Source organism: Astyanax mexicanus, chromosome 1 (assembly GCF_023375975.1).
Source record: "Astyanax mexicanus isolate ESR-SI-001 chromosome 1, AstMex3_surface, whole genome shotgun sequence".
NCBI classification, from domain to species: domain Eukaryota; kingdom Metazoa; phylum Chordata; class Actinopteri; order Characiformes; family Acestrorhamphidae; genus Astyanax; species Astyanax mexicanus.
The window spans coordinates 124,236,840-124,250,090 of record NC_064408.1 but is presented as its reverse complement, the minus strand read 5'-3'; positions in this window follow the sequence as shown (position 1 = coordinate 124,250,090).

The window sequence follows — 13,251 nt, the reverse complement described above, 5'->3', positions numbered from 1 at the left end:
AGGCTTCTCGTCTTTTTCTTTGACCAGTGCTCTCCTTGCTGGATCTGTTAGGTTGGTAGGTTTGTAAAAACAGATGTTGTAGAATACTTTTTCTTCTAACTGAACCAGCTCTGCTAGTTCCTTTGCTGCAGCACTGATCGCTGTGGCGCAGTGTTACGTACTGGCGACCTTGGGGGGTAAGGTAAGTGTTTGGGAACAAGCAGCAGGAGGAGTCAGAGGACAAAACTGACACAAAACTCCGGGACGGAGAACACTTAAAATAGGAATGTACTGCTAAAGCCCTGCTGACAAGAGCTGCCAGTGCTTTCACTCAACATGTTTCCTTAATATCTGATGATACATCCTGATTATTTTATCATTTACTACTGAAAATTAGTTACATATTGATCCTTTAAAGTGTCTGAGACGCATCGTCTTTCACATCAACTTGTGAAATCATTCAACTGCAGAGACAGTTTCCCACACCAAACCACTGCTCACTAGTTGCTTCATGCCAAAGTGCAAAGAGAACTAAACCACTCAACCCTTTTTTTACTTCTGCGATGTCGCCTGACAGATAGTGACACAATACAGTGCTTTTAATAAGATGCATGAGCCTCCAGAACAGCATCTTCGGGCCTTTGAATGCATTATACAATCTCCTAAACTGGACTTGAGGGACGAAATTCTCCCAAATTTTTCCCAGAATAAATTCTCTTAGTTTCTGTTCACTTATTTCAGGTTTACACTCTTTGACTTTCAGAGTGGTCAGATTTCTGTACTCTTCACCCTACACAACGCTATCTTGTAATCTGTAATCTTTTGGATGTGGTTTGTACACTACACCACTGTGGCTGATCCCTTGCTCATTACCCCTTAGAGGTGTCAACTAATGAGGTACAAATACTTTAATACAAGTCAAGTCAAGAGGCTTTTATTGTCAGTACAACTGAGCACAGGTACACAGTGTAATGAAATTTCGTTCCTCCGGAACCATGGTGCAACATGGAACAACAAGCAATAGACAACATAAAGTGCAGGAGTGACGACAGTGCAACATGAAACTATAACACTAAGTAGCAATAAATACAATAAATACAAAAGACGAGACAATTTAAGAGACAGGACAGTGCAGTACTGATACGGTATAATAAAGTGTATAGTGAGGATAAGGTGCTCTGTGTGCTGTATGGGTGAAGTTCAGTCTTTGTGTGTAAGGGGGTGGGGGGTACAGTTCAGTTTTTTGTGAGTGTGGTGGGTGGGGAGGGGGGTCAGCTCTGTCTCTGTGCGTTTAGGAGTCTGACTGCCTGGTGGATGAAGCTGTTGCAGAGTCTAGTAGTGGAGGCTCCGATGCTCCTGTATCTTCTGCCGGACGGCATCAGAGCAAAGTGTTCATGTGAGGGATGGGTGTGGTCGTCCACAATGCTGGTGGCTTTGCTGATGCAGCGTGTGCAGTGTTGGGAAGTAACGGATTACATGTAACGGCGTTACGTAATCAGATTACAAATTATGAGTAACTGTAATCCGTTACAGTTACTGCTTCAGTAAGAGGTAATCAGATTACAGTTACTCTGCTAAAATAAATGGATTACATTGCGGTACTTTCCTATTTTTGGTGTTCCAATCCAACACTGACAAAACGCAATCACATTTTGCGGTGAACATCTTCATATATTTCTGGTTATAAAGCAGTCAAGGAAATGGTTATGTGATAATCCTGGCAAAAAATCCACCTGCAGAAAATGGCAATCGGTGTTAATTTCTTTGACGAATACTTTTCGTCATAGTTTTCGTCAACTAAGCTTTTTTTCAAGACGAAAACGAGACGATAACTAAACAAAAACCGCATTAAAAAAATAAAAACCAGACAAAATTAACTGACATTTTAGTCAACGAATAAAAACATTACGAAAATGTTTGGCAGGGACGAAATCCAATCAGAACTGATTTAATTCTGTGAAAGGTAGGGGACCAGTTAGGAAGAGATCCAATCACTGCTACTTTAGCGGAGGTAGCGCGCGCTCAGTTACAAACCCGGGAATTAACCTGTCGTTATTTGCGGAGCTCGACTGGAAGTTAACTCGACAGTGTTCAGCAGGGAGAGAGAGAGGGGAGAGGCGATATATTTCTCCTTTGATGTCGTGAAAAACAAGATAACGTGTAAACCGCGTGGAGCGACTCCATCTCCAGTAAAAACACCACTAATCTTTCAGCTTCTGCAGACCAGAGTCACACAGATCTCCATGCAGAGAGCAGCGTTTTAATGCTAATGTTATTTCTTGAGCTGATGGGGTGTTTAAAAGTGTTCTAGTGCTCTAAAACACAGAACTGATACAGAACTCACTCATTAAAATCAGATCATCTGTTTAAGATCTGATCACAGCTCTGTTCAAACTATAATTTAACTATTCAGATGTTTTATGACCTGATTTCTATATAAATATATTTCACATTCAAACATTAACAATATTACACAAGTGGTTATTAAATGTTTCATTTCGTATAAGTGTATAGTTAATAATTCAAGGGAACTGGTGAAAAAGCATTTACATTTACACCCTTTACATTTTAGTCGACTAAATTGACTGTAATTTTAGTCGACTAAAACTAGACTAAAACTAAAAACAATAAACTAACTAAAATATAAATGCTATTTTCGTCTCAAGACTATGACTAAGACTAAATCAAAATTTGTTGTCAAAATTAACACTGGTGGCAAACCTGCAAATAGATAGCTTACAGTTGTTGTTACATTGTTTGGTTTTTAATGGTTTTTAATGGTTTTATCATCAATTTATAGAATTGTTTCATACAACTGTTTGATGAAAAGGCAGTTTTATTTGTTTATCTATTTGTTAACTGGAAAGAAAAATAAAAGAATAATATGCAATATGTGGTTGCTACATTCATTCAGGTTTAAAAAAACGACAATATTGTAAGTAATCCAAAGTAATCAGATTACGTTACTCACTTGAAGTAATGTAACTGATTACGTTACAAATTACATTTTGAGTGATGTAATCTGTAATCTGTAAGGGATTACATTTTAAAAGTAACCTTCCCAACACTGAGCGTGTGGTATAGATCTCGGTGATGGAGGGAAGAGAGACTCCGATGATTTTCTCAGCTGTCCTCACTATCCGCTCAGGATGCTTTCTACAGTCCCTCTGTAGAACATGGTGAGGATGGGGGGTGGGAGATGTGCTTTCCTCAGTCTCCGCAGGAAGTAGAGGCACTGCTGGGCTTTCTTGGTTATGGAGCTGGTGTTGAGGGACCAGGTGAGGTTCTCTGCAATGTGAACACAGAGGAACTTGGTGTTATCCACAATTTCCACAGCAGAGCCGTTGATGTTCAGCGGTTGGTGGACACCTGGAGCTCTCCTGAAGTCAACAACCATCTCCTTGGTTTTATCCACGTTTAGAGATAGGTTGTTGGTTCTGCACCAGTCCGTCAGCCACTGCACCTCCTCTCTGTATGCTGACTCGTCGTTCTTGCTGATGAGGCCAACTACAGTTGTGTCATCAGCGAACTTGATGATGTGGTTTGAGCTGTACTTTGCAGTACAGTCATGAGTCAGCAGAGTGAACAGCAGTGGGCTGAGCACACAGCCCTGGGGGGCACCGGTACTCAGTATGGTGGTGCTGGAGGTGTTGTTTCCAATCCTGACTGATTGTGGTCTCTCAGTAAGGAAGTCCAAAACCCAGTTGCAGAGGGAGGAGTTCAGGCCCAGCAAGCTCAGTTTTTCGATCAGATGCTGAGGGATGATGGTGTTGAATGCTGAACTGAAGTCGATGGACAGCATTCGAACATAGCAGTCTTTCTTGTCCAGGTGGGTGAGAGCCAGCAGATATGCGAACTGCCGTGGGTCCAGTGAGGTGGGGAGCTGTTTTTTGATGTGCCTCATGACCAGCTTCTCAAAGCACTTCATGATGATGGGAGTAAGTGCAATGGGACGGTAGTCATTGAGGCAGGACACTCGAGACTTCTTTGGCACAGGGACGATTGTGGTCGTCTTGAAGCACGTCGGCAAGATCGCAGTGCTCAGAGAGATTTTGAAAATGTCCGTGAGAACATCCGTCAGTTGGTCTGCACATCCTCTGAGCACTCTGCCAGGTATGCTGTCTGGTCCTGGGGCTTTCCGTGGGTTGACTCTGAGTAGAGTTTTCCGCACATCAGCTGAGGACAGGCACAGTACCTGGTCGTTTGGAGGAGGTGTGGTCTTCCTTGCTGTTGTGTAGTTCTGTGCTTCGAACCTAGCGTAGAAGGAGTTCAGTGCATATGGAAGGGAGGCATCACTGTTACAAGCAGGTGGAGGTGACTTGTAGTTGGTAATGGTCTGGATGCCCTGCCACATGCGCCTAGTGTCAGCGGTGTCCTGGAAGTGGGCGTGGATTTTCTTTGCGTAGGTGCACTTTGCCTCTCTGATCCCCCGGGAGAGCTTGGCTCTAGCTGTTCGGAGGCCAGCCTTGTCCCCTGACTTGTAGGCCTTGTCTCGGGATCTCAGCAGCAAACGCATGTCATCAGTAATCCACGGCTTCTGGTTGGGGCGGGTTGTGATGGTTTTGGAGACAGTAACATCCTCAATGCACTTGTTGATGTAGCCAGTCACTGAGTCTGTGTACTCCTCCAGGTTGATGGAGTCATCAGAGGTAGCAGCTTCTCTGAACATGTCCCAGTCAGTGTGCTCAAAACAGTCCTGAAGAGCAGAGATGGCTCCTGGAGGCCAGGTTGTAACTTGCTTCTTCTCTGATTTGGCACGTCTGATGAGCTGTCTGTATGCTGGGATGAGCATCACAGAAATATGGTCCGAATAGCCGTAGTGGGGGCGGGGCTCTGCTCTGTACGAACCGGGAATGTTAGTATACACACAATCAAGCAGGTTAGCTCCACGGGTTGGAAAATCCACATGTTGGTGAAAGCTGGGCAGCAGAGCCTTCAGATTACTGTGATTGAAATCACCAGCAACAATAAACAGTCCGTCGGGGTGTGAGTTCTGGAGTTTGGAGATAACAGTGTACAGTTCTTGCAGTTATTTACGTAGAAATATGGGTTATCTATACTTTATTGGAGTAATTATTTTTTCACCCGACCTTTTACTTCTTCTTTTCACTAGACTTTTCCTTCTTACTTCTACAACTTACATTTCCGCACAATGAGAACTAGATCCAAACGTACAACTAAGCTTCTTTAATATATTTACATTCTACTAAAATACATTCATTTCAAGGATTCAATGAGATTTTATTGTCTTTCACATCACATGTGGTACATGATATGTACCTGCTTTCCTGCATCAGGGCCTGGCCAGCTTACATTCATTGAGTAGAAGATCAATTCCAACATGTGTCAACATATTCTACAGGATAACCTGAGAGTGTCTGTACATCAGCTGGAACTCTGTAGTTGAAGTTGGGTGATGCAACAGAACAATGACCCAAAACACTGGAGTAAGTCCACAACAGAACTCATAACCCAGATGTTCAGGTCTGATCCAAAGAAACAGGAAGTGCTAGAGTGTGTGTGAAGTCATTTACTAAGATGAGTGGACTTTCCACTTTAAAAATAAACTCATTTGAATTCAATGACTCATCAATGAATAATTTCAACCTTAAGAACAGCTATAATTAAGTATGGATTTTTTATTCTTCTGAAATTCTTCAGTAAATAAATATCACAGTAAAACAACAGGATTTTCTAAAACTGGACTTTTAAAAATAAAAAAGTAAATAAATCTGGAGAGAAAGTGGGAAAGTCAACCCAACCCCAATGATGACAACCAACAGCACTGAAGTCTTTCAGCTTTGAGAGAGAGGAGAAAATCTCTATTTTGTATTTGTTCTTGTCCATCTTTCCACTGCAGTAATATGATTTTCTGGGACTGATAGGAATCAAAAAGCTGTTACTGAGGAAAGCAAGCTGACCAATTACACTGTTGAAGCTGCTGCTGTGGCTGTTGCTAGACAACGGATCAGCCACCCCAAAATCCAGACCTCACCATCATTGGATGTGTTTTGGGATGGAATTTGAAAAGTGAGAAAAAATCTCAAAAGGACAGATTTCAGACACTTCCTCCACCATGTTTAACAAATAAGATGGTATAAAATTTTAATTAAATAATAAAAAAAATGCTTATATGCTTTTCTGGTTTTTTCTGCTTTATCTGAGTGTCTGAGACGCATCGTCTTTCACAGCAACTTGTGAAATCATTCAACTGCAGAGACAGTTTCCCCACACCAAACCACTGCTCACTAGTTGCTTCATGCCAAAGTGCAAAGAGAACTAAACCACTCAACCCTTTTTTTACTTCTGCGATGTCGCCTGACAGATAGTGACACAATACAGTGTTTTTAATAAGATGCATGAGCCTCCAGAACAGCATCTTCGGGCCTTTGAATGCATTATACAGTCTCTTAAACTGGACTTGAGAGACAAAATTCTCCCATTTTTTCCCAGATATATTCCCTTAGTTTCTGTTCACTTATTTCAGGATTACACTCGATGACTTTCAGAGTGGTCAGATTTCTGTACTCTTCACCCTACACAACATGCTGTCTGTAATCTGTAATCTTTTGGTGGATGTAGTTTGTACACTACACCACTGTGACTGAGCCTTTGCTCATTACACCTTAGAGGTGTCAAATAATGAGGTACAAATACTTTAATACGTTATTTAAGTAGAAATATGGGTTATCTATACTTTATTGGAGTAATTATTTTTTCACCCGACCTTTTCTTTCTTCTTTTCTCTAGACCTTCCCTTCTTACTTCTACTACTTACATTCCCACACAATGAGAACTAGAGCCAAACGTACAACTAAGCTTCTTTAATATATTTACATTCTACTAAAATACATTTATTTACAATCAGCATATATGCAGCTGGAACAGGGAACAGCCTAGTGCATCCCAAATGTATCAACATTAACATTTTAACATAACATGATAGTCATTATGGCTTTTAGAAAAATGTGTTTAAGGCTTTTGTCCCAAAGCTTTTGTCCATAATGGCATTTTTTCCCTTGCATTACTTTTATAAAGTTTTGAATCCAGACTTTATTCTGCTGTGTAATAAAATCTATTTACTTTTTAATTGTCTGGCCTTCCGAAACCAAACCTTTACGGGAAATGCTGCTATATGGGATTGAAAGCAGTACTTTAACACTTTTACTGGAGTAAATAGCTTGAATTGATACTTCAGCTTCTGCAGAAGGATTTTAAACACTAGTATCTATACTTCTACCTACAGAGTAATGAATGGGAATACATTTCACACCTTTGCTCTGGACAGAAATATATGATGGGACACTGCAAAAGCTTATTTTTGCATATAAGACTAAAGACTTTCCTATGGACATGACACAGTGGTTTAGAATAGGAGCTAAACAGTGGAGATCAGGATAAACTGTGCATTATTTCCCCACCTGTGTTATTGAAAAAGTGGTTAGCCCAATGGTCCTATGGTTTTAAAAATGTCAAAAATGATTATTCTCTTCTTTTCTAACTTGAAAATGGGGCCTACCTCTCTGTATTATGTCAGCATATTTAAATCTTCCCACTTTTAACCAATAACTAACAATCATAAGTTAAATAAACTTTGACATTTAAAAAAAACTCACAAGAAGTCAGGACAATGTTTTATTTACAGTTATTTTTTATTAAAAACAAAGACACTTGAGTTCAATATCCTAAACTTGCCATGGCAATTGGAATTTAAAGAAAATAAATGAGAATATGTTACAGTTACATGTTGATTTAGTTCGATTGTGTATGCTGAATATTTGTATATATATTTATTCTCACTGTATGTAGCAAACTACAGCTAAGGATATCAAGGGGATAATGATCACAATCCCGGCGAAAATGAGCAAACCGATGATCAAGCCCGACAGACGAACACCTGTTGGAAAAAAAGAGTAATATTTCAATCAGAAAAAAATCAGAACTTGAACAAGGTTCCAATGGACCATGTGGACGATGGTTATTTTTTCCACATCATACCCATAGTTAGTTCAGTGTTAACATGTCCAAAGTAAATGTTTTTAATACATTTACAATTTTAAGGGTCACAAAATTGCCGCTTACCATGTAAAAACGTTTTTACTTCTAGTTCTGTTATATTACTAGAGAGATGCCCACACTGGCTACTCATCTAGCTAAAATCATTTAGGAAATTTTAGACTTAAGGCTCTAGGAGTTGTGGCCCAAATGATTATATTACAGTTAGGCTGATTGCTGCCTGTGTTAACACCCTGGTTGCTGAGTACAGGGGTGTAGCAGCAAATTCTGGGCCCTGCACAGTCTTAATGTCAGTGGGCCCCTATCCATGCCAGTACACAAGGAACGTTTGCAAAAAATCAGGGTTTTCATGGGCCCCTCTCCCTACTCGGGCCCTGGGTAGTCAGGTCCACTTTTCCCCCCACTACCACGCCCATGGCTGAGTATAATATGGGAACTGGCTTGCACCCATTTTGTGAACTCTCTGGTTCTGGTTATAGGGTATAAATCCAAATTTGGCCCAAATTCTCATAGCCAATTTTGAGTCTCAGCTAATAATAGCATAAATTACGTATGTCTATTTGTGTCCTTGTTGTATTGTACATATAGTGTCTCCCATTCTTTATATTATATATCTTATTTTCACCCCCCCATCACTATTGCACTGCTGTCTTCTGTCTCACGTATGTCCACTCTGTCCTTGTTGTATTGTACATATTGTGTCTCCCATTCTTTATATTATATATATATTTTCTGTACTTTCTGTAATTTTTGGGAAGGAGAGTAACGTCATTTCAATTCTCTGTAAGTCCTGTACATATGCAGTATTGACAGTAAAACTACTTGACTTGACTAAATTAGCCACGTTTGGGCAGATTGTTCATGCTGTCTGGGTAGAATTATGAAAAATGAAGGAAGGAACGTAATGGTCTAAGTAAAGTGAGGTAGAGTGATGTTCAGTGAGGTAGAATGAGCTAATGAGTGACGTAGAGTTAAGGCAGGGTGAGAGCAAAATAAAGAGAGGTAGACCAAAACAGAGTGAAGTCAAGGCGGACTGAAGTTGAGTAAAGTAGAATGAGGTTTAATGTGGAGAGTGAAGTGAAGAAACATGTGTGGTAGAGTGGTTTATTTAGTATCTTAATTTGTTGCATTTGCAAACAGATCACATAATTTTTGTTCATATCGTACACCCCTCGTGTTTTTGTACTAATCATTTGATATTTTAAACTTCAGAACTGTTTTAAGCAAGTTGACCCACCTTCAAAATGAATTCTGACCATTTCAGATCTCACAGCTTCATCGGTCTTCAGAGCGCAAGAATAACTCCCAGAATCCTCCACAGTTAGAGCAGGAAGGTGGAGAACGGGGTCTGATGATGGTAAACGCTGGTTGTTCTTAAACCACACGAACTGTGGAGAGCTGAGAGAGCAGTTCACAGCACAGGTCAGGTTTACAGAGTCTCCTTCCTTTAGAGTCTCGTTTTCAGGAGGTCCGGTCAGCTTCAGAGCTTTCAGAGAGCAGGAGAGAGTCCAGATAAAGACAGCAGGGTTAGGAGAACATCACCTGTGTTAATTTCGTTAACGAAAACTATGATGAAAAATCTTTATTGACGACCAATTTTTCATGACGAGAACGAGACGAAATGTAACTAAAAATGAATAATTGAAAATGAAAACTAAGACTATAACTTTTTCGTCAACTAATAAAAACTAAAGGAAAATGTCAAAACTCACAAATGGGGAAATTATTTGTAGTAAATGATATTATTAAGCGATGATCGGAACACAGCTGCTCCACAGCGTTCTTATGATCGGTGTTGTGCCGAATTCAGGAAAAAAGCACCCCTGCCAGGAAAAGCACCCCCTCACAGGAGGGGCTGCAGGTGACATGATTATTTATTTATTTTTTTGATTATTATTATTTTTTTTTTAGCGGATCTTAGAACAGTATCTTTGTTTTTTTTTTCATTTTTAAAGTAAAGTTGAACCCAAGAAGGAAGGGTATGCGGTGCTTTTCCTGACAGCTGCTCCTCCTTTCATACTTACTGAATAAACATCTTTTATAGGATAAGTTCAGCTGCGCTACCATGAAAAACTTAACTCATCACAAATTAATGATGTGATGTTTGGATGGAGCTGAAGTTTGGAGGTGTGTAGTGATGAACTCTGAAGCTACATGAAGTTTGGAGGTGTGTAGTGATGAACTCTGAAGCTACATGAAGTTTGGAGGTGAGTAGTGATGTACTGACACTTTGGGCCCTAGTTTAGTGATCTATAGGCGAGCCGTGGACTGTACACCGTGCAGCTTTTTTTAGGGTGAGCGACAGGAAAGGTATGCATTGCTCAACTCAAAATGCACAAAAGGCATGTACTAAATCTCTTAATTAATCATGCGTGTGGTTAATTTTGAGCATAACATGAAATAAAATCAGCGTGTCACTTGCCATTCCCTTTAAGAGCCAGGTGTGCTCTGACTTTGGCAGATTGCTATTTTGTGTAGAGCGCTTCTCAGCAGAGGAAACTGACCTGCTCATTCACACTCGTTCATTATGTTTATTGTTGATGTAAACATTTGCATAGCTGCCAATAGGCATGTGCTATGGGTTTGTGCCCTGCTGCTTGTCCAGTTGATTGTAATAGTACAGAGCATGTTAACAATTCACTGCTAACGTAGCAATGAACCTGTCTAGGTTGTATTCAGTCAGTGGTGCACCTGTGTTTTCTGATGCCACGATAGCAATATGCCAGATATTTACCTGGTGGAAGATAGCAATGAGCATTATGACGTACCTTGCGTAGGGTATTAGATAGGGCCCTATATGTCAGTGTTACTTCCCCAATTATTATTTATACAGCAGTGGCGGCCCCGGTAGTCATTAACTGACAAATGATGAATTTGACAGAGTGGAAATAATTACCAGTCTATAGTTATACAGTCATAAATACACTTGATATGCTCTCATATGTTCTACATCTCAATATTGTTCAAACATAGCACAGATGTCCATATATTTAAATAGAGTATGTTCAAAAATACAAAGGTTTTCAGCGCTGGTTCTAATATTTTTTACAATACTTATTATAGACACATAAAAGTTCAAAGAAATGACTGGAAATTTACCATCACAATAACATTCACATTTAAACACTACTTTATACACTAAATTTGTAAGATTGTTTAGCTCAGAGATGATGTACTATTGGTGTTTTTTTTAGTTTAAATGATGAGAAGGTTTATGTTAAGTGAATATTTACCTCCTATTTGAAGAGTCACTCCAGCATATGCTGTCCATCGGCCACCTGTCACATTAGTTCTGAATCTGAATTTATACTCTGCAGAATGGCTGAACTGTACATTACTGATTAATAAAGTACAGTCTGACTGTTTGTTTCCAATGTACTTAAATCCTTCTGAAGCGCTGTTAGAGCTGCTGTCATAAACATACGGTGGATCAGCACACCATCCTTCATTCGAGTTCATTGAGCACCAACGGACTGTTTCCACTTCATGTGAAGAAGGATAGGAATAAGAGCAGGGAATCCTAACATTCGATCCTCTCACAGCACAGATCGGTCCAGGATAGTTCACACCAAAGAAACTGCTGTCTGACTGAAAACCTGAAAAACATTCAATGGAAAACATAAAACAAACTGAAAAAAGTAATAAAATCACAACTGAAAAGATTAAAAGAATATAAAACTAGTAGGTGGTGTTTTTTTGGCAGGTAAATCATTTTTTCAAACCGATTCATGGTGGAGGGATACACACCAGTTGTTGTTTATCTCAAAACCCCACTATTAACAAGCACATTGTTTTTATTTATTTAAAGAGTGTGAGGCATCTGTGTAGTTTGAGTTGATTTTATAGACACAGTGCTGCAGTGAATTATGTTCACAGTTCACAGCCATTTCTAGGAAATGGGCAAGTATTAAACCACCAATACATTCGCTAATGCCGCCAGCCCAACAGTCCAAGCATACTTTTTAAAAGAATTATAAATTAAGTTGATGTTAAATTAAATTAAAACTTACTTGTGTTTTCATGAATGTGAATAACTATATATGATAAAGTACTACAACCTGCTATATAATTTGTTTTATGTCAGTAGAAGTAGTTTAAGTTGTAGGAGTAATGTTAATTCCTACTCTTTTTCATCTTACAATAAAAACAGCTTAATTTTACTTACTGAAGAAAAATATTTTCTTAGTGACGGCATGTAGTAAAACTCTTCTTTTTTATGACTTTTTTTTTTGCAAAACTTACAAAAATGCTTAGTGGGTTATACGTAAAAATATAGTGCAACATTTTTGCAACCTTATTATGAAGTAATGTCTGGTTTTAAGATTTTTATAAAAAAATGACCAATTTATACTTAAAAAAAATAAAGTTGCAAAAATGTTTAAGTAAAATTTGTACATAATGTTTTACCAACAATGTTGAATGTTCGTCATTTTTACGCCAAAAACAAAAAGGATAAAACCAACTGAATAAAAGCCTTAGAAAATTGGCTAGAGTGGTCTAATCTAATACTTTTGTTTGGAATCACCACCTCACTTCTCTCCCATCTCCCAAACACATCCAAATCATACAAATAAACTCGGGGCTTTAAACCCGTCTAGCCAGTGCCTGGCAAAGAGAAGGATTAGTAATGCTTACCGGTGAAATTGATCACAATAAGAACCAGAAGGTGCAGCCTTCCCATCCTTCCTCTGGAGCTCGAGCCTCTTCTCAACAGCTACTGAAGGTTCTGTGACTGTGTGAGATCTAAAGGCTGGTTACCAGGGTACAGCTATATATGTGTAAAAAACAAGTTTAGGCCCTAAATACCACAGGGCTGTGTTCATCATCACACCATCAGCAGTTAGAGTTGAAAAAGGAACTACCCTGTATGTTGACCACATCTGTTTTATTTACCACTGATGTGTGATTACTCAGTACAGTATGTTCAGAATATCACACTGATATAGTTCATATGAATTTTATGTTTACTGCAAACCTTTTGACAGTAATATAATCAGTGTGTTCATTGTACAGTGGCTTTGTTCTCACCTGACCACAAAACCTTCTTCCTCATGTTTGCTGTGTTCCTACATTACTTGTAGCTGCAAACCGCAAACTACAATTCTTAAGTTTTCTTTAAACAATGTTTTCTTTTTGCCACTCTTCCATAAAGACCAGATTTGTAGAGTGCATGACTATTAGTTGTCCTGTGGACAGATTCTCCTGATTCACCTGAGCTGTGGATCTCTGCAGCTCCTCCAGAGTGACCATGGGCTT